The following is a 23,206-nucleotide window of genomic DNA, read 5'->3' as shown; positions in this document are numbered from 1 at the left end:
CAACAAGAAAATTCACAATTAGAATGTATTAACAAGGTCAAAATAGTCATTTATATGTGAATGTGTGAAATGAATATTAACAACCTCCCTACACTTAATGTCTCTCCAGTTATCGCTGCTGGAAGAAAAAACCTCTGAAAAGCTAAATAATACTGGATTTGCACTGATTTTTTTAGAGTGGAGTATGCCAGAACATGATTTAATAAATCACTGAGGTAGGATTTGCTCACTCATAGGGCACACATATGCTGCACAGTTAATGCAGCTAAATGCCACTTTAACTGCCATGGCTCAATGTTATGGTATCCTGGAAGTTGTAGTTTGGTGAAGCATCAACACTTTAGCAAGGAAGGCTAAATGCCTTGTCAACTAAAATTCGTAGTATCACAAAGCTTTAACAATTCAAGTGGTGTCAAACTGCATTGTGCCTATAGTCTGGATATACCTCTAGAATATTCATTGCTGTCATGGAACCAAGTCCCAGGGCTGAATTTCCAAGCCCTGGACTTGGAGTCATAACATAAATAATCCTGGAAGCACCTGGCAGAAGAAGATAGAAGAGCCTGGGAACTCGGGGTTGAAAGTATAAACAATTATAATTGGTAGAGTGTGTGGGAATAGTAGAAATGTGATACAAGGGGTGGGGTTTGATGATGATATTTGCGTGTGGTGTTACGTTGCATCAGAGGTGATAAAAATGATTGTATGTAAACATTAGGTAATTCTCGACTTTTTCCAAAGTCATGTATTCTTCAATAAAGATTGGATTTGAGAGCAGCTATCTTTGAGCTGCGTTCAGACTGGTCCTTTGAAGTGAGCCTGACATTTAAGTCGAGAATCCCGTTCTCACCCTCCTGCGGATTCGCAGTGAAGTGATAATGAGTGGAGAAGGCGATCAAAGCCTAAATGGAGCAGAGAGGCCTTTGCCAGGGGCCCGGCCGTTGGGGGAAGAGACGCTGCAAGCCATAGCTTCCTCTACGGGGTACCCCAGGCCGAACGGCGTGACCCAGAGGATTCCCAGAGGGGGAAGAGGCGTTTCGGCGGCTGCAGAAACCAGTTGGGGATCTGGAGGAAGCATGCCGGAGACCGTGGCCCTGCGGTTATCCATCCTGGAAACTAATTTATCCAGGCTGTCGGAAACCGTGGGGAGATTGGTGCCACTATTGGAAGAGAATCTCCAGAAGGAGCCCACCCGATATGGCGCCGAGAGAGAGCCAAGTAAAGAAGAAGCTTGGAGCCAGAGGGGCCAGCGCGCCTCAACGCAGAGCCCCGTGGCGGCGAGGGGCGAGGGGGATGAGGAATACTGGCAGGAACTGGAGTTCCGAGACAGAATGGCGCGCGAAGTGGAGCGCCAGCAAGCTCTGGGAACTCTGAGGCCGCCAACTCCAACAGGACTTCCAACCCCCCGAATGGGCGTCGGGGTGGAAAGACCACTGGGGCCAGGGATCGGGTCCAGTGGATTGGCGGACGAAGGCGGAGAGGAGCCGGAGATCCAGGAAGAGGAGGAGGATGTGCCGTACGACGAGGGAAGGCGAGGTGCGGGGGCTACAGCGAGGCCCGCATTCGGATGGGTGGAAGGGCCGACAGCAGCGGCAGAATTTCGGGAGCCGCGCGGAACGACCGCTGGAGTGGGGCGCGGCGTGTTCAAAGGGGCCGTCCAAGGAAACCCGATGCAACCCTTCCCCATGCCTCCCAGACAGCATCAACGGGCTGCAGAATGGATGCAAAGGAGGGAAGAGCTCAAACTGGAATACGGAGGGGAATCATCTGAACTGAACTTTTTCCTCATTGGCATCAGAGGATATATAGAAGACAATGCACACACATTCCCCTCCGAAGGAAGCATGGTTCGGGCCATCGGCAACACACTAAAGAGAGGAGCGGCCAGCTGGTATGTGCAACTACATGCCAGACGCGACCCGTGCCTGAGGTCAGTGCCCCGCTTCCTCGCCGCACTGGAAAACCGGTTCAGAGACCGGCTAGAGCAATTGAGGGCTCGAGACCAGCTTAAAGGAATAAAGCAGAGGGACAAAACGGTGCCCGAGTACGCAGAGGAATTCCTCCATCTCACGGAAAGGGTGCCAGAGTAGTCTGAAGTGACCAAAGTGGAGATATTCAAAGAGGGACTACGCCCCGAGGTTTTTAGTTGGGCAGCGCACAGAGACGACCCAGAAACACTCCAGGGCTGGATACAACTAGCGGGGCGCGTCGAATCCACCCTGGCCCAAGTAAAGCGTTTCAGGGGCGGCGGCGGCCAGCAAAGACCGGTGGCGAGGGGTCGAGGAGAAACGAGGAAGCAGGAAAGGCCCGGAGGGAGGCCGGGGATCCCCTTCAAAGGAGATGACAACAAACCCAAGCCGGGATGCTTTGTATGTGGGAAGACGGGCCATCGAGCAGCAGAATGTTGGGCCTGGAAGGGGGAGCCGCCAAAACCCTCAAAGCCCAAGCCAGCAGCCGGGAGACGAGCGGAGGAGGAGGTGCGAGCCCCAGAATCTCCGGAAAGGCTGGTGAGTCGAGACAAACGCATGCTAGTAGTGCCAATCTGCCTATCGGGGCTAGAGAATCGGGCCACCTGCAGGGCATTCGTGGATTGCGGTTGTTCTAGGAACATTATAACTCCGGAATTAGCAGGAGCGCTGAAATGCCAGCAGACGTTGCTTGACTCCCCAATTGCCTTTTCGCAGCTAGATGGATCAGTTGCTGCTGGGGAAGTATCTACGAAGGAAATACGGGGGGTCCCATGTAAAATAGGCAAATGGGAAGGAAGAATATCCTTTGTGATAGCCCCTATTGCCACATACCATGTAATACTAGGGATCCCATGGCTCGAACAGGCAAATCCTGAAGTAGATTGGAGAGGAAAGAGCCTAGCATTTAAAGAACAACAAACGCAATGGGAGATAAGCAAAATAGCAGGAGAGGAGGACGAGGGAAATGAAGCAGGGGAAATAGACCCACAGCTATTGCCACCTGAATACAGAGACTTTGTGGATGTTTTCAATCAGAAAGAGGCAAGTAAATTACCTCCCAAGAGGAATATAGAAGTAGAAATTGAAATAACCCCAGGAGCAAACTTACCAAAACCAAAAGTGTATCCCATGTCTGTTCAGGAGAAGGAGGAATTGAGGAAATATATTGATAAGAACCTGGCGCGAGGCTTCATTAAGCCATCCAATTCTCCTCTCGGAGCCCCAGTGTTATTTAGGAGAAAGAAAGACAACTCTCTAAGATTGTGCATTGACTATCGAAATTTAAATGCAATTACTAAGGACAATAAATACCCTATGCCCTTAGTAAAGGATTTAATTACCGTATTGAAGAAAGGGAGCATATTTACTAAACTGGATTTAATTGAAGCATATCATAAATTAAGAATCAAACCCGAGGATACTTGGAAAACTGCATTTTCCTGCGCATTCGGCCATTTTGAATATAAAATTTTGCCATTTGGGTTAAAAAATGGCGGCAGTTGCTTTATGCAGCTTATAAATGAAATACTGCACCCATTGTTGTACCGAGGAGTATTCATATTCCTTGATGACATCTTGATCGTGAGCGAAGATAAAGAAAAGCACGTGGAATTGGTCCGGGAAGTTTTGCAGAGACTAAGGGAAGCAAAGCTATATGCAAAACTGTCCAAATGTGAATTTAATAAAACTCAAATTGACTTTCTGGGGTATCGGATATCTCCAGAAGGGTTAGCTATGGAGCCGTCTAAAGTATCAGACGTAAAAGAATGGGGAGTACCTCAAACAAGGAGGCAATTGCAATCATTTCTGGGGTTTGCAAATTTTTATAGATCGTTCATAAAAGGCTTTGCGCAAATAACCGCACCCCTTACTGAACTTTTAAAAACAAAAGGGAAAGGGGAGACAGCAAAAGTGAAAGCTCCTGGCGCCAAACTGAGTTGGACGCCAGAATGCCAAAAGGCATTTGAAACCCTAAAAGGATGCTTCACAGAAGAACCCGTCCTAAAACACCCCGATATCCGGAGCCCTTTCATAATCCATTGCGATGCTTCAGACTGTGCATACGGGGCAGTACTATTGCAAAAAGATCAAAATGGGAACTTAAAACCTTGTGGATATTTGTCCCGGAAGTTCAGTGAAACTGAAAAATGTTGGCCCATATGGGAAAAAGAAGCATTAGCCATATTAAAAGCCTTAGAATGCTGGCGACACTTCCTCGAAGGGAGCGGAATCCCATTTGAAATTTGGTCTGACCATAAGAACCTCCAGTATTTAAAATCTCCTCGAAAATTGTCCCCCAAACAAATTAGATGGGCACAATACTTCAGCAGGTTCGATTTCCAATTAAAGTTTTTCCAAGGGAAACAGAATGTCTTGGCAGATGCTCTTTCACGCATGCCTCAACACGAAGGCATAACCACAGCAAAAGAGGGAACAATATTCTCTGATAAACAATGGGGCTTAGCTGTCAGTACAAGAGCGCAGACCCAAAGAGAGAACACTGCTATTATTGAATTCGACGAGGAAAATAGTTGGGGAAAAGAACTGAAACAGTCATACGAAGGAGATCAGTGGATCGCATCCAACGCAGAAAAGGGGGAGCAGAAGGGGGGATTTTGGTTTGTGAACAAGAAACTGTATATCCCAGCAATCTTAAGGATTAAGATTTTGCATCGTTTTCACAATAACCAGAGCGCTGGTCATACAGGAATTACAAAAACAACAAAGGCAATAGCAAAACATTGTTGGTGGCCAGGGATGAGGAAGGACATAAAGAATCATGTTGTTCAATGTGATGATTGTGCCAGAAATAAATCGAGAGGAGGGAAGCCAATGGGATTATTACAAACAGTAGCAGAACCTACCAGGCCTTGGGAATGCGTAGCTATGGACTTTGTGGGGGAACTGCCGGTTAGCAAAGGACATCGTTATATTTGGACAGTATTAGACCTGTTTTCTAAACAGGCCCACTTTATAGCACTGACGAAACTACCATCGGCAGAGAAACTAGCTGAATTGTACATAAACCATATTTACAAACTTCATGGATGTCCCAGTAGAGTGGTCAGTGACAGAGGGGTTCAATTCACAGCAAAATTCTGGGAAAAATTCTTGGAAATGCTAGGAGCAGAAAGGAGTCTAAGTTCTGCTTTTCACCCCATGACAAACGGGGCAGTAGAACCTACTCAACAGACGCTTGGGCAGTTCCTTCGAATGTACTCTAACATGAGACAAAATGACTGGTCTAAGTGGCTGGCTTTCGCAGAACTAGCTTTTAATTCGACTATACATTCAGCAACAAATAAAACTCCCTTTGAAGTAGTTTACGGGTATGAAATACAGCCTCTGCCCCAGTTGCCAAGATGGACAGAGAATGAAGAAACAGGGGCAGGGAAATGGAAAACTCAAATGCTAGAATGCTGGAGTCAAGTGACTGCATCCTTAAAGGAAGCACACAAAAAGTATAAAACATTCGCAGACAGAAAAAGGATGGAAGGTGATAAATTGGAGAAAGGAGATTTAGTGTGGTTAAGTACCCAAAACATCAAATTGGGGCTACCTTCGAGAAAATTGGGCCCCAAATATATTGGACCATTCAGGATACAGGGTGTTATCAACGAAGTGACTTTCCAGTTGGCATTGCCAAAAAGTTTAGGGAAAATACACCCAGTATTCCATCGCAGCTTACTGAAAAAGTATATGGGTACTTTGGACAAAATGGACACATAGAGTTATTGTTTGATTTATTTCAGAATTGTGATGAAAGAAGCACCGAAGAGGAGGATGGAGAAAAAGAGGGCGCCATGTCATGGAACCAAGTCCCAGGGCTGAATTTCCAAGCCCTGGACTTGGAGTCATAACATAAATAATCCTGGAAGCACCTGGCAGAAGAAGATAGAAGAGCCTGGGAACTCGGGGTTGAAAGTATAAACAATTATAATTGGTAGAGTGTGTGGGAATAGTAGAAATGTGATACAAGGGGTGGGGTTTGATGATGATATTTGCGTGTGGTGTTACGTTGCATCAGAGGTGATAAAAATGATTGTATGTAAACATTAGGTCATTCTCGACTTTTTCCAAAGTCATGTATTCTTCAATAAAGATTGGATTTGAGAGCAGCTATCTTTGATCTGCGTTCAGACTGGTCCTTTGAAGTGAGCCTGACACATTGCCATATATCATCTAACCTAGCTTTATTGAGCTACATTTTCTTTTCAAGGAAGAGAGTACCTTTAAAGGTACCTGTAGAGCAGCAAAATACTTGGATGATAAAGCATACCTTATTTGCAGAACATATCAAGGAAATATGATAGGTAATGTTTGATGGATTCACAATACATCTAAATAAAACTAACCTTTCCCTCTATATCAAAATAATAGCAACTGAACAAATCTACCAAGCATGCTTGCCTCTCCGATCCTAAATTGCAGGGATATGATAGATCCTCAATGATTTTAGCAATCTTTGATATCTACCACAAGATATAATTACAAATTTGTCTCTTCTTCAAACTTTGGTAACTGAGTGCTGAAAGAGCTTAGCTTTCAGTACCCAACATGTCAGCATAATTTTAAATTATGATTAATATTCAACCTGGCAATTTAGACATTCGTGAGTAACAATCATTTTCAAAATTGCTGTTGATTGACCTAAATGTTTGATTTATTAGATCTTGCCAATAGATAACACACATGTCACTATTAATACTGCTATAACCTAGAGTCCTTACTAATACTGACAAAACAAGTGACACAAAGCAAATTAAATATACCTGCCACAGTGTTTTTCTTCCAAACATTTTACACTGAAAATTCCAACATGATAAAGCTTTGATAGAGCATTTCTGGTTGGATAAAGGAATGTGAGTTCTTCCAGATGTTTCTGGAGTATTTCCCATCAAACCTAGTCAAACAGCCACTAGTGGTGTGGGCAATAAACTAACATCTACAGAGTAACAAACTGTCCAGCAGAGCATTATTATACATATCACTTTCCAGATGTTGTCAGTAGTTGGTGACACCCACATGCAGCTCTTGTGTTTGGAAATATGTTTGTCTGAAGATCAGGGACATTGATTTACATCTCCCCTTCCCTCTTCCCCATCAAACAACTTCTTTGGATATCAGTTCTTATAGAAGTTCTGCTTGTGTGTAAACATGTAAGCTTTGACACTTCTTGTACAGGATTCTTGAACTGGATTGAGAATTTTTCCACACTTTCATGAACATCAGGAATTTGACCATTAGCAGTACCAATCTTTCCTCTGTTATCATCCAGACTTGGAATATAGGAAGACATGTACATTTTTATTTTCTCTTTGATATCTCACTTTTCTTCCAATATGGGACCCAAGGAATGGTGCCTAAAACTATGGCATAACTAAAACATGGTGCTTTCCTGTTTGTGAGTGCAAAAACAGTATTTGCAAATATTCATGTATACACAGAGGCCGCAATTCTTCAGTGATGTTCTTCCCAAAGGAAGCAACAAGTCATTGCTCTGAGAAAGTCTTCAAAAACCACAGATTTCAAAATCTGTTCAAAATTTGAATCTCATTTTATGCAAAAATTGCATATGGCTGTTTTGCACAGGAAGCAGCATTTTCTGCACAGGAAATAAAACAGACACAGGGAAAATTGTTTTCTGAAATGCGGTTCCCTACACAGAGAACAACCATATATATAATTGACACAAAATAAGTCCTTTTGATTACCAACAACAACATTATGAGTCAGACACAAAGGGGTTGAGTTAAACAAGGGCTAACTGTTGCTAACTGGAGCTAATTATAAGGAGAGGACGACACCCCTATTAAAACAGCTCTACTGGTTGCCATTAAGTTTCTGGTCCCAATTTAAAGTGCAGGTTATTACCTACAAAGCCCTAAATGGTTCAGATCATGCCCACTTTCATGACTATATTTTTCCCTATGAACCAGCATGGACCTTAAGATTTGTCAGGAAAACTCTTCTCTCACTCCTGCCAACATCAAAGCATGGTGGGTGAGGACGAGAGAGATGGCCTTCTCAGTGGTGGCCCTCTGGCTCTGAAACTCCCTTCCTGGGGAGATTATACTAGTACCCACTCTGTCTATCTTCTGTATGGACATCAAAACATGGATGTTCCAATGTGAATTTGATAATGGTTAGGTCCCTGTCAATCATTTTTTATCCTAATTGACCATCAGTTTGAACTCAGCACTTTACCCCCAGCACTGGCCCTATAGGGCCTTTGATGACTGATCCCTGTAGGATCGACCTGTTTGCCTACTTAGCAATAGACCCTCAGGTATGCTTTCCCAGTATTATACTTAGCACTTTAATGACTACGACAGCTGGGTAATCACCCCTCCCTGATGACTTCGACATATTTTGCACCTTGGCCCAGATCCTTGAATTTAACTCATGATTTTAACATTTTATTTTGTATGTGACTTTTTATGACTGTTTTTATTGATGTTGATGTCTTGTTGTTGATTGATTTGTTTTATTGTTTTGCTTTTGCTTTTATACTGTTGTGTCCGGGCATGGCCCCATGTAAGCTGCCCTGAGTCCCTTCGGGGAGATGGGGCGGGGTATAAGAATAAAGTTGTTGTTGTTGTTGTTGTTGTTGTTGTTGTTGTTATTATTATTATTATTATTTTGTACAAACCTATGACTAGTCCTTCTTTTGATCTGCTCGTCATATTCCTCATTCTGGTTATTGAGGTTGGTTTTTATTTATTTTAATGATTTTTTAATAATCTACTGTTGTTTTTGCTTAACCAGATTGTCATATGTTTATTATGTTTTAAATGTGTTTTTACTTCATTAACTTTGTTGTTATTCAGCTTGGTCCCACTTGTAAGCTGCCCTAAGTCTCTTTGGGGAGATGGTGGCGGGATATAAACATAAAGTTGTTGTTGTTGTTGTTGTTGTTGTTGTTGTTGTTGTTGTTGTTGTTATCCTAAGATATATAATGTAAGGAACCAGAGGAGATGGGGGAGAAACATAAAGTGAATCTGACTAAGATCAGATGTCTATCTGTGTCTAACTGTTCACCCATGCTTGGGCAAAATACCTGGCCCTGAGATGAAACCCAGTACAATGGGCTGTTTTCTCCAAGTGACCTTTTTCTGGAAGGTGAACCTATGGTTCTCCCTCTCAATATGCTGGGCTTTATAAGAGAAGAAAATGCCCAGGCTATCCCAGGACAGGATCTTTCATAATTCCCTAAGCCACCAGAACCTAAAGAGACCACCATTCACCAAATAGGTGCTAAAGTGAAAAGCGAATTCTTACATTCTCCCTCCACCCAAGCCTGCAGAGATATAACCTATTTATGAAACCACCTAAGCCAATTATTCTGTCCATCAGATAAAGTATGAGATAGGTGGGAAGAAAGCTTAATAAAAAATTGGGGAAAAACCTACCTGGTCCTTCAAAGTGACCAGTTAAACCCATACTGCACAAAGGGAGGGAGGGTGGGCCAGAACCTCAGCTGCAATGAGGCATGGGGGGGGGAGGTCAGTCTACAAGTTCTGACCCTCCCATGCTCTGTGTCTTGGCAACTATGCCAGAGACATTTTACGCATTCTGAACTCTACTCAAGGAGTCATCAAAATGGTCTAGATGCAAACACTGCAAAGATTATTGGCAGTCCAGGAGTCTTTCTGATAACATTTCTCAATACATAAAAACATGTTTTTTCAACCATTTAAAGTATTAATTTCATTGCTTTCTCTGCTTTTCCAGGCATTGGAATTGTGTTTTTGTACATGTGTGTAGAAAGCACAAGTTGGGAAACCTGGTGGCTGTGAACAAGTATAGAAAAAGAGCAAAAGGTTAAAGGTACATGCCATCCTTGCTCTTTCTTCAGTTTTTCCCTGTACAACCTTTAAACTGAAAATAGAACATTAGTAGGAATTATTTTTTTTATTCCCTACCAATCTTGTTAATATTCTCACTTGCATATTAAGCTGTGGGTTCCACAGGGGAAACTGTCTTTGTATTCACTGATGCCAAACAATCTTGCTTCATTTTGGACTGTTTATATAACTTTATAAGAAATCAAAAACAGTTCTGCTGCCATGCCTTTGAGTTACATTCATTTAATGCAAACAGCCTTAGAGAAACCTGCCACTGTTCTTAAGGCTTTTCATGTGATTCCAATCTTGAGGAAATACAATGCAATGCTTTGCCACACATCACAGCCTAATCTGTTTGTATATGATACTTATAGATTTCATAAAAAGAAGAGACAGAAATGCTAATTTTGATACCTGCTAAGAGTTTGAAAATAATAAATCCAGCTCCCTACAGTTATAACTGATTTTCAGCACAGCTGAAACGTTTTTCCAGCAATCGGTTTTTCTTGAAACTTTGCTTGAAAGATCAACTGATGTTTTCAAATGGTACCACATTTTGTCACTTTTTGAATCTATGGTTAGATTAATTAGCTGATTTAGTAGACTAAATTTTTAAAACCAAATATTGTGTACACAGTTGTCCAACCATGTCTTGAAAACCACACACTATTCATAAAAAACAGCATCTCACACCTGACAGGAAGACTTAAATGCAAGTACAGGTATAAAACAGAAGAATGATAATACAGTCTGCAGCTTTTTCCCACAGCACGGATATTGCTTACAATGCCATCTTTAAAGGAGAAAAGAGATTGCCATAAAGTTAAGTTTGTCTTTTTATTAAGCTGCTGAAAAGATGTATCTTCATGCGCCATCTGCGCTCAAACAAAGCAAGCCGAGTAACTCTTTCCGGCAGTTGCCATATCATATTTTACTACTTATCTCAAATTAAAAACACAAAAGGAAGAAAAGGAAGGCTGTCTTTTAGGCAAAATAATTGTATGATGGGTGGACTTGAACTTCTCCAGCCTAGCAATCCATCCAAGATGTAATCTAGTTTGGCTGAATAAACTTCCATAAAGGAGATAACCCTGTTGAAGAAGCAACAACTGAATAGCTGTGACTGCTGCTACTCCCCAATCCTGGTTTTCCTAAATTTGACAGAGAGGAAAAAAGGACATCTGTCTTGACTCATTTTAATAAGAGAATGACTGAAATAAGACCAACCCAAGTCAAAATTTCTTCCTCCAAGCCATTGTCACAAAACTGTCTTGACTGATTTTATTAAGCTATTTTCATCTGTGTTTCAGCCACTAAGATCAACACTACTCTTGAAGTGTTAAAGAGATAATTTTCTGCTTTCATTGGTAGTTATTTTTTCTGAGTGACTGAAACACCATTGATGAAGTTTCTTCTCTATATCAGTATGCTAAAATGAACTTCATGTTGCATCTGAGACTTTTGCTAAACTCTGTGTATGCATTATCAATTGGAAGTATAGGCCAATTGCACTGAGGGGGAATGGAGCTGGATTGTTGAGCCCCTCTTCATGGTGCATTTCAAACTGGACTCACCTCCTTGGTTCCCTGTCAGTTCAATATGAGATATTGGAGCCCCCGGTTAAACCCTTGTGCCAGCAGGACTGCTGATCAACAGGTGAGCTCCTCCTGTCAACTCCAGCTCTCCGTGTGGGGACATGAGAGAAACCTCCCACAAGGATGGTAAAACATCAAACATTCAGGCATCCACTGAACAACGTCCTTGCAGACGGCCAATTCTCTCACATCAGAAGAGACTTGCAATTTCTCAAGTCGCTCTTGACATAAAAAACTATGACATATTCAGAAATGTACTCCTATGACAGAACACAGGACAATTTATGTAATTAGGCAGCAAATCACTTGGTCTCCACATTGTGTGCAACTATACATACATATTTATAAGATCAGTGGAATAGTTGCATGCATACTTCTCTATAAAATAATTAGTCCTGTCCATGAAAAATGTGCCAACAGACTCTATATAATGATTTATCATATATTAATAGCATAATAGAGTTGGAAGAGATGACAAGGTCTTCCAGTCCACCCTCCTCCTGCCATACATGAATACAGAATCAAATCCCACATGGCATACATAATATCTGTATTTTGATGGGAAAAGTTTAGAAGACCCTTCTCACTTTGCATATCAGCAAATGCATTTCAATTAAGGCCTCTGTGAGGTGACACAAGCAGGACTGTTGACTAACAGGTCGGTGGTTTGAATCTGGGAAGAGCGGGTGAGCTCCATCTGTCAGTTCCAGCTCTCCATGTGGGGACATGAGAGAATCCTCACAAAAGGATGGTAAAACATCAAACATCCAGGCATCCCCTGGGCAACGTCCTTACAGAGGCCAATTCTTTCACACCAGGAGTGACCTGTAGTTTCTCAAGTCGCTCCTGACATGAAAAACAAAAGTTCTTTCTATGACAGCCTTGAACAGCCTTATCTTTAAATTATTTCATTCGGACTACTTAAGGCACAAAATTTGATGGGGGTGGGAAGAGGGAAGGTAAGGGTGGAAGAGGGATTTAAGGGGAAGCTAACTGATATATATTGAAGTACAAACTGAACATGTAACTTAGTCATAAAAACTGTAAATAGTCATCTATATTGATGTATAGAAGGTCAAGGTTTGTACTGTAATGCACTGTTACCTGTATGATTTTCAGAAATAAAACCATTTAAAAATAAATAATAATAATTTTTTTTAAAAAAAAAAAGTCACAAAATTTGACACTTGGTTGCATATCTGTGTAAGATGTTATTCCTTGAAAGGAGTATGCATTGTTGCATGGGGTTTAACCTGGTGGCCAGCTTTTGCGGAAAAGTCCAGGAAAATCAGGTATAATAATAAGAATAGGTGAACCCTCATGGTTGAGTATGATTGCCTTCCATAAGCAGAATCTTGCCAATGGGTCCACAAGTGACTGTAGAGACATATTCTGGATCTCCATGGTTTTTCGCAGTCAGAACATACATTTCTAGACGGTCATGGCAAGGGTTTGCTTGATGCACCTTACTCCCATTTGCCCTCTACTCGTGCCTCTTCAAAATCCACAGCACTGTTGTTAATAGCTAACCTCTAATTAGAACACTCAAGTCCCAGGGCTTCCTAGTTCTCTGTGTTTATTCCACATTTTTAACAAATTGCTTTAAGCACACCTTTAAATCACTTTTGCTGTCCACTAACATTCAATTTTCCATTCTTGAGCTCAGAGTAAAATAATTATTTTGGGAGACAGTGAGTGGGTCCATAGTCATAAGAAGCATTAGATAACAGGTAGAGGTAACAGTCAATATAGTTCTAATTAGCCAGAATGAGGATTTCATCATTAGGGGAGAAAGAGCTGGGAACAATCAGTTCTGAAATAGTTAAGATCCCTATTACCTCAAGGTGTTCTGCAACTGGAAAATCTGGCACCCATGGCCAATATATGGAAAGTGAGCTGTCTTGACTGAATTTGAATTTTAGACTGTGTACTTTAGAGCCCACAGCTTGTCTCTGTTGAAAGGCTAGCCACCGTTTTGTTCAGTCGATTCAAGTGCATACTCAAACTGTGGTACCCCCATTTTCCTTGTTATACTTGGTTTAAAATTACTTTGAAGGCTCAGGGATTCATTTTCCCACTATTCTTATTGCTGCTGACTATTTCATTGATATTTGTACTTATTGTTCAAAATGCAATGATACTCAGCACTTAACGTATTGAAGTTGTCTTAGAGAGAGCAGCAGTCGTAGGGTTAAGTTCTTTTTCAGTGACCCAAAGTCTCCTCATCTCTTATCTCTCTATCCTTACCAATCTCAGATGTAAAGTGATACTCTTAGGGATCTTTCCACCTCTTTTCTTCCTGCCTCTTTATTCTCAGTTCTACTGAAAATGAAACTAGCTTAGTTCTCTGTTAGCTTAGCCTCCTCAGAGAGCTTTCCTCTCTTTAAAGGAGTTCCAACAATAAAGCCTTTGGTTATTTCCTTATCCGTTGGTGTCTTTGCTCCCTAATCAGAATTGTTAGTGACTGTACACACATACAGAAAGTGAGACTCCATCCCTTATCCTCATGACTTGAGCCAGTCCTTGTCATTAATAGTAATACACTTCCAGATCATTTCACAGCAGATCCTTAACCACTTGTGGGGTAAGATGAGTGGATGGCCCCTGCTCATTGGGAGCAGGAAAAGATAATTTCTTTCTCCTGGTTAGGCCTGCTTTTCCTGCATGCAGATTTATTTCATGTTATAAGATGTGGAAACTATTAAATAAATGCATTTTCATTTAGCTGTGCTCACCAGCCCTCTTCATACTAAGGCCGCTTGAAATCAAAATCCTTGACTATGCTAAAATTATTGACGCCTCTTGTTTCACAAGAGACTTGACATTAAACTTTCATTTCCTTTCTCAGAGTCCAATCTAGCTTTGGGTATGATATGTTTAGTGCATAATTAGGGGCCATGCTGGACTCACTTCTATAGTGCATGGGAATTTCTAATCACCTTTTCTATGTTAAGTTGTAAGATGTGTTTGTAAGCGGATTTGAATCCCAATTTGGAATAAAGGCAGGGTAGAGATACTACTACTGATGATGATGATGATGATGATGATGATGAAGATGAAGATGAAGATGATGATAAACTGCTGTAAAAAATTCAAATGAATTGAGTAACATGTTCAGTCTTCTACCTGAGTGTTTAAACATTTGTTTTTAGAAATGCTTGTATATTAATTTGGGTTATGGTGTAAGATGCCTTATGTATTCTACTGTTAACAAAAAGTCATACATAATTCATCAACTAGCAGAAATTCTCTGTTTTCATCAGATTGTCATAAATAGATAATGAATACCTCACAAATATGAGTTCATGGTCAGGCAGTGAGAGTCACATTTACCAAACAATGGCAAAAAGGCTTAATGCTGAGTTGATGAAATAAGAGAGGTTTCTATGGCACTTACCCCACATTTTTCCTAAACAGTAGCATGATAGCATAGCTGCTCACTGGGTAAAGATTTTCAAAAACCAGGAAAGATCCATATTTTATGCCGACTTTTCTCTGTGAGCTCAAATGAAGAAGGTGTGCATTTTTTTTTAAAGAAAAGAATCCACATACATTATTGTCAGTGGAACTAGTGATCCCCTGCAGGGCAATGGACTGGTGCTTTTTGGGATTTCAGCAGCATAATGCAGAAGCAGTAAAGAATAGATTCTGTGTGCTACATTCTCTTCCCTCAACAGATGGCTGGTTAAACTCTGCACACATGGGAAATCAGTTTTAGATTTCTACTCAGGCCTCAGAAAATAAACTGCAACAGTAAAGCCTCAGGAAAAAATGTAATTTCCCCCCTTACCTTTTCCACTCCCTTGCCCAACAGCACTGATAAACAAAGCTCTCTTTCCCTTTCCAAACCTCTGTAGTCTTGTTCCCTCTGTCTCTCTATCACTTGCACACACACGCACAATTCCTAACTGTTCCAAGCCATTTCCCCACTAACTATCCAAAATATTAAGAATCACATCCAATATTTGTGAAGGAAATATTTCAACGGGAACTTCCTTTGGATTGATGCTCACTATTGCTTCAATAGATTTCCTTAAGAAATTGCAATTCTTCACCAAGGGAAGTCAAATTGAACGGCGCAATCTTCAATCCGAAAGCTGTCTAAATTGTGTAAATTAATAATAGACGTATACATGTATTCCACACACCCTAATCTTTTATTATCTTTTCTTTACTAGTCATGGGGAGGAACAAAAAGCAATCTAAAATCTTGTAGCATTGTTCTTTCAAGACCACTGGAAATCAGCAGTTACATTCTGGTTCATATATTCAGAGACAAACAACTTCCAAAAACACTAGTTTCATTGAGCCATCATTGCCTTAGGTAATATTTTCCCCTTAAAACACAACATCCCTTTCTTTCTCATTGAGTTGAAGTCATAACTGCATCTTACTGTAGAAAGTTGCAGACATTGTACTCTGTGCTACTTCCTCTTCTTAAAACCAATGCATTTATACAATCTTGAGAGAAATTGCATTTATTCATGTTATGCAATTATCAGGATTCCCATGGATTAAAATGATGCACCCATTATCACATTTATGTATGTATTTTTGCAGTATTTTGGCGTATGTTATGTGCAACAGTGTTTATTAAAATGCTAAGAAGAATAAAAGTAAGAAGGTTCTATTAATTAATTGGTGGTAACTCACCTTTTAATTTAATCAAAATTACAAGGCTACTTGGAACAGTACAAAAGATGTAGGTAAAGCTAAAGATTTTCCCCTGACATTAAGTCTAGTTGTGTCCAACTCTGGGGTTGGTGCTCATCTCTATTTCTCAGTCTAAGACCCGGCGTTGTCCATAGACACTTCCAAGGTCATGTGGCCAGCATGACTGCATGGAGCTCTGTTCCCTCCCCACCAAAATAACATCTATTGATCTACTCACATTTGCATGTTTTCCAACTGCTAGGTTGGCAGAAGCTAGAGCTAACAGTGGGAGCTCACCCCACTTCCTGGATTCAAGCCACCGACCTTTCAGTCAGCAAGTTCAGCAGCCCAGCGGTTTAACCCACTGCACCACCGGGGATACAGTACTAATAGATAAATAAAACAATTTAAACATGGTAAAAAATCACTAAAATTTCCTCAGTAACAATGATTAAAGCTATAATCTATTGTAAGATTATATGCATTAACTAATATTGGGTAATGAGATGCTGTCCCAAAAGTGCTAATGTATATCATGTATTAGGCAAAGTTTATATTTTAAAGTAAGCAACTTCTTTTGTGACTGAATCCATCACTGTGGTTTTGGTTAATGTGTTGCCTAATTGGAGTTACAAATTTGACAAAAACCTTTGATCCTTGTTCTTCTAAATGGATGATGCAGTAAAGGCAAGGTGTTTTGCATTACTTGCAAAGCATTTTCTCAGAACAGTAAGCAACTGTTTTTCTGCACATATACTACCCAATCATACTGCACAATACTTTTTCGAGGTGATTGCATAGCATTTGATTATTTGTTCAAGGTCTGAAAGCAAATATTAAATTTATTATCAGTCTTCCTAATAATCTTTTTGAAAGAAAACTAAAGGGGTCACAAACTATGAATCAGGCCAGAGGTCACTCCTGCATATCCAACCAACCTTTAGAGGTTTCTGGTCTGTAACACAGGGTAAAACCAGTTAATCTGATTTTACCTGCATTAGTAAAAGTCAGGAAATTCTCTTTAGCTTTGGGAAAACTTTGGGTATGAATAGCTGGGGCATTTTTTTTGGACTAGTCCAGCTGTCTACATGGGCTAGTGCTGCTATCCCATTTCTCCTGCTCTCTGCAGTATGGAGAAAGGAAATGAAACATACCTGCATTGTAATTTGTTGTTGACATTGATCACAGAGCTCTGGAAAAAGGGAGAGGATTGCCTCCCTCTTTTCACCCCTCCCTTCCAGAGGTCCATGGATGATGTTGCATTTATCACAAGCAGTTGAGATTTTGCTCCCACTATTGCCACAGTTTGAGAGCAGAATGTGTAAACGTCTTTGCAGAATTCAGGACCAGGCTGAATCAGCAATGTTTCATACTGGTCCTGGATTTAGGTGTCAATATGTAAATGGGCCTAAATCTAGATTCCGGTTTCAGTGCAACTCTGCACCATTTAGGGAAGTAGTGGATACGTAACAAAATATATTGTTTTTTCTCTCCCTCTCACACATATACACACCATAAATTCTACACTGCCCCCCCCCCCCCCGCGCCCCGTCTTTTTTGGTTTAATTATTAGTGTTGTGTTCAAAGCTGGATTGCTTAATTCACAATGGACAGTCATGTTTCTGAATAATAAAGCTACATAGGCAGTTCAGAACCAGCCAGGTGTTTGATTTTATCTCCTCTGCTTGATGAGTGGGGCAGCTCCTTGAGGATAGCATTATTGCTGGAGATGGAGACAGATTCTGAAAAAACTATAAATCACTCTGATCTAAAACCTGCTAAAGCATTTTAGAGAAAAAAAATGTGATGCCTGTGCTTCTATAAATTTTATGAGTGAAAAAAATAGGGCTAAATGGTTATTATACAAACTACAGCAACATGTTTCAAATATATTACAATTACTCAAGACAATGTCATTCCATTTGGTATTTTCAAGAAATGGACCAAAGACGACCTTCCCCTTCCTTTTGCTAAACTGAATTCCTAGCATAGGTCACTTGAGGTCACTTCTTCAAGTCCTTTATAGTTGGGACTAGGGACTGCTAGATAACAATCCACCCTCATCCGCCCAAAAAACAAAAACAAAAATACTGGTCCAAAGATTCTTAGTAACCCCCACATACACGCACACCCCATACCCATTCCAAAGATTTTTAGGGACCATCATCATAGGGAAAGTGCATTGGAAGTTCCTGAAGATCACAGGATTTTGTTCTTGTTATTTTTCCTGAAACAACATGAATTGGATATTTTTGGAAACTATGAAAAAGTTTGAGAAACTGCAGCTTTGTAGTAAAAACCTACACATATTTTTATGATAAGTTGTACAGCTTTCTGAGTAGCCACTTGCCTTATTCTTCACTATATACTGAGAAAAAGTACACAAAATGCAAAAGTAAATCTCATATTATATTTCAGACAAGAAAACCACATTAGAGTTTCAGTCATGGCCAAGAGTGCATTTCCACATTTAAGATGTGCCAACTGCATTAATTTGTAGAAACATAAAATGGGCCATGGTAGCACATGCTTTACTTATATCCCTATTTGGAGTACCATTACATGTTTTTGACAAATGTTCAGGGATTCCATCTGATCCAAAGAGATGAAGCCAGGTTAATAAACAGGGTTGACTACAAGAACTTACAATGTCCTTGTTGTAGCAGCTCAACGATCTACCAGTTTGTTTTTGGACTCATTTCAAAGTAATGGTTATGATTTATAAAGTCCTACATGTCTCAAGTCAAGATAGTCCAAATGGTTTCATCCTCCCATTTTCTGAGGAGACCCTTCTTTCTGTGACCCTGCTTCCATGTGTGCATCTCATAGGAAAATGGGGAAGGTATTGTCTGTGACTTCTACCAACCTCTAAAACTCCCTCCATAAATAAACCAGACTGGAATCCTGCTGTTCTTTCATGGGAAGATTTGACTTATCACAGCCCCCCTCCAGTACCATTTTGCCACCAAGCATAGCAAAATGGCAGGCATGTGGGGCAACTCCGGCATCAAGCATGCTGCTCCAACACAGCAATGCTTCCCCCATCACAGGGGGAGTGTCCCAGGACACTTAAACTGGTAAGTGTGATGAGGTCTTAAAACATTTTCATTTCAGGATACATTTGATGAAAAATTACTTTTTTTTTGGAGGGGTGGCCTTTCAGAATGTTTTGTACTGCTTATATACTGTTGCTTTTAATTGTTTTGCTTTTATTGCTATTAATTGGGTGCTATTACACTTTTTGTGTGATATGAATTTTAAAACTGCAGCAGTTTTAACAGATTATGGGAAAAGGTAGCATATAAATAAAGATATTGGTTGTGATGATGATATGATGATGAATTCTTGTATTTTCTCCCATTAAGTATGGCAGAGTGAAACAACCACAGAAAGACTCTGTCCAGATATGCTGAAAATGTATGCATATTTCTGTATTAAAATATTTCACAACCACTGTATATAACTGTTCCCAAGGTGGGACATTATGAATAAAAACAATTCAATATACAGTATAAACTCAAAACAATAAAAAGTCCAATGTAAAATCATTAACAATAAATCCGTACAAAGACAGAGTCAATAAGGCAAAAAAAAAAAGTGACAAAATGAGGTCAATATGAAAACTATCCATGAATCCAGGGGGGCAGCTTTCTCCAACTGAAATGAAACTTATATTTGTTGTGTATTTTTAAAACTGTGATTGCATCACTTAAAACATTCTGAAAACTGTAGCCTTCAGGATTCTTTAAAATTCTGTTTTAGAAATCCATAAGCACTCCAAAAGTGTGGTGCCTGCATAGTATTATGATTTGAACATTTGAGTATCACTCTGGATACCTGAATTCTAATCTCTATATCCATGGAAACCCATTGGGTTACCTTGAGAAAGTCAGATTTAGACATGGAAAGAGGCAAAAGTTCTGAACAAATGTTGGCAAGAAAACACTGAGATAGTTTTGTCAGCGGGGATGATGGGTAGCAGAGTGAAATCCAAAAAATTCACCATCCCGGTCTTCCTCCTTCTCTCCAGACTGTTTCCCCGTGTGGAAAAACAGCACTGGATAAACTCACTCCAGCAGATGAGGGTTCAGTTGGTAGTCCAACGGCAAACAATTTTATTTACATGATCTATTTACACATAGAGCAAATTCAGTCCTTTCTCCTCCATGAGTCCTTTCCGCAAGACTCATGCACACACACGCTGCTCATTGCTCATTGCTGTTCTCCGCTCTACACAGGAAAACTCCCACTACATTCCACAGGAACAAGATAGTAAGTCCCGGTCAAAACACACTTGACCCCATTGGTCCTGTGATACATCAATCAAAGCAGACTCTCATTAACTCCATAATTGCTGAAACCAGATTGATTTTAACATTTCACAATACACAATACCCTGACAAGTTTCACCACAGGAAAGAACTTTAAGGCACATGACAGCATAAACCCAATGCACTTCTTTGAACCCTGGGAAGACAGAATGCTTATCAGAATAGTTTGTGTTTATGTTTAAGTATCTTAAGTAAACACTATTTTCCTATGCAGGTGTGTTCTGGAATGAATCTCATTCAATAGTCTGAGGCCTGTTCTCAGATACCTGTTTACAGACAGTCTAAGGACCCTTCTACACTTATGTAAAACCCAGGAGGAAGCATGTTCAAATAACCTGCTTCCTCTTGGATTTTAGTCTCCACCCCCTCCCATAACCCTGGACTTTCCCTCAGAAGATGGCTACATGCCATTCCAGATCTACCAATGGTTAACCCAGGATGGCATTCAGCCACTCCCAGCTCCCCATTCCCCCAAAAAACTTACTTGACGGGGCCTGCCAGCAGCACCGTTCCCTCTGTAGGGTCCTCCTGACACTTAAAATGATGCATCAGGAGGTGAGAAAGGTGAGGGAAATCCCTTTCCCTGACCTCATGATGCTCATTTTCGAGTTTCAGAAGGACCGTGTAGATGTCCCGTGTTGTCTGTGGTCCCCTCAGGTAAGTTTTTTTTGAGAGAATTGGGGAAGGGGGCCCTTTCATTCCTCCAGGCTCCAGAAGTCCGATGAACTAGGATGGCTGTGGGGATTGACCCCCAGGATCATGGAATGAACTGCCAGGAGTCAATCCCCACAGGACCCACACCTGGAAAGGTTCAGACCTTAGCTTAAGGTCTGGATCTTTCCAGATGTTTAATTAATGTGGACTACACTGGAAAACCCAGTTTTCTCTGCATTAATTTGCTTTTACCTGAAGCATCGTTTGGACACCTCAGGTAAAAGAATGACAGGTCCCATGTTTTGGACCTGTTTGGAAGGGCCCTTAGAATCATACAGTTCGCATATCACTAAGCATGATAACTCTTTCATCCATTTACTATTAAACTTATATTCTTGTATATTCTTCATCTGCTTCATCTTTTATTTCATATTGATTAGGATGTGTTTTCCAGGATATAAGCGCAGTGAATCCTTAGATACATCATTATGCTACACAGCTTGGCTTGCTTCCATAGAAACAGAGATAACAGTGTTCTACAGCAGAACATTTTTGAAAGGATTATGTTTCCACTTCTTTTTAAAGGAAAAAAAGGACCCTAATGTAAATGGACAGCCTAAGGAAATACATAAAACTGCAGTTCACTGTTCATCTTGCTGAGCAAGGAAGGCCAAACAGCAGTTTCATAAAAGAAAGGAGACAGAATCCTACATTATTTGCACATTAAACTTCCTGTTAAAACTAAGTTAGAATTTAACATTAAAAGAGGAGAAAGGGGGAAAAAAGTCTTTCATTTGTCTCCAGTGGTGTCTTTGCAATATAATCTGTCAGAGCAACTTCAGAAACCACAAGTGTATGGTAAGAACAAAGGGGCAATGTGCAGATTTCAGCTGATAAGTATTCATTTGTCCTTTCTAACCAAATATGCTGGTTTCATTGGATGTTTAATGATATTAATAGCATCATTCTCATAGTTTCTATGGAAAACACAATGTACGTAATTTAAAGTGCTACGAAATTATGTTTGGGCAATGCCATCGGGGTGAGATGTATCTTTTGGTGTTGGCATCTCTTTCTATGAACCAATGCAAGCTCCCCAATGCTGGGGAGGCCCTCCTTTCGGTTCCACCTCCGTCACAAGTGCGGTTGGTGGGGATGAAAGAGAGGGCATTCTCGGTGGTGGCTCCCCAGCTTTGGATGGCCTTCCCTAGAGAAATTAGGCAAGCCTCCACTCTCCAATGTTTTCAGACAAACCTGAAAACATAGCTCTTTAAACACGCCTTCGAACATTAAAAAAAATACATTCCATATGAGGTTTAGCTTTTTTTGGAGTTGCGTCTTGGCTTGTGTTGAGGACTAAGTTGAAAGGGAAGGATTTCTTCGCCTGGCATCTAAGTCAGGGGCAAAAATATTAGCAGCATGAGCAGTCTGACCTGAAGAATCCACCTCTGCATAGCAGCAGCAGCAACAGCCCCAAGATAATAGGGATACAGGATCAGGGCAGGATCAGGGGCTTTAGGAAGCAAACCAGGAACTCAGTATTCCAGACAGGCTGATGTCATTCAACTGATGATATCCAGTCAGTTGGCTGAGAGGAGGGCCAACAGATGGGATTACTTGGGAAAGTAGCAAAAGTGGCTGGATTAGGTGCTGGAAGCAACATAGGTGAAATTGTTACAGCTGGAATGTGCTGGTGAACCTTGACTTTTGGTGCGTGGAACACCTTTTGACTTGTAGTCTCGGTGCTGGTGAGATTACTTGGTTGTGAACATTTTGGGAAGGACTTTGGACTACTTTTGTGTCTCACCCTTATTTTGGCTGACTTCTGTGGATAGCCTCAGACTGCCTTGGACTACAATACAGTGTGGAACTGTTTAACAGTAATTTGGTGGACAGGAAACTGGCAAATTAGGAGTCTCAGACCTCAATGCATAACACTTTTTCTTGCAGAAGGAAATCTAGGTACAAGAAACTGAAAAGAGCTCTGTTAGACTATAAGCTGCCGACTGATTGCTGCAGGTTGTTTTGGCAGTGTTCTTGCTGACTCCTCATGTGATCTGCCTGGCTTCTTCCTCCTGTCAATCCCACCCCACCACCACAAATAAGAAGTTTCTCAAACCATATTTAAACTACATTGTGAATAAGGCTGAATCTAC

General features: G+C 40.8%; 1 protein-coding gene and 1 long non-coding RNA gene across 9 annotated transcripts in view; one reads left to right on the top strand and one right to left on the bottom strand.

Moving 5' to 3' along the window:
- The window catches only part of pcdh9 (protocadherin 9), a 984,999-nt gene that overhangs the window by 94,797 nt on the left and 866,996 nt on the right, over window positions 1-23,206 (bottom strand). The window lies entirely within an intron of this gene.
- Window positions 1,847-6,097, top strand: LOC134298018 (uncharacterized). The gene is made up of 2 exons (XR_010004988.1): window positions 1,847-2,507; window positions 5,723-6,097. It is a non-coding gene; the product is annotated as an uncharacterized LOC134298018 (long non-coding RNA).

This window comes from Anolis carolinensis, chromosome 3 (assembly GCF_035594765.1).
Source record: "Anolis carolinensis isolate JA03-04 chromosome 3, rAnoCar3.1.pri, whole genome shotgun sequence".
NCBI lineage: Eukaryota > Metazoa > Chordata > Lepidosauria > Squamata > Dactyloidae > Anolis > Anolis carolinensis.
The sequence above is the reverse complement of the archived record's forward strand: the minus strand, read 5'-3'. Positions and strand labels throughout refer to the sequence as shown.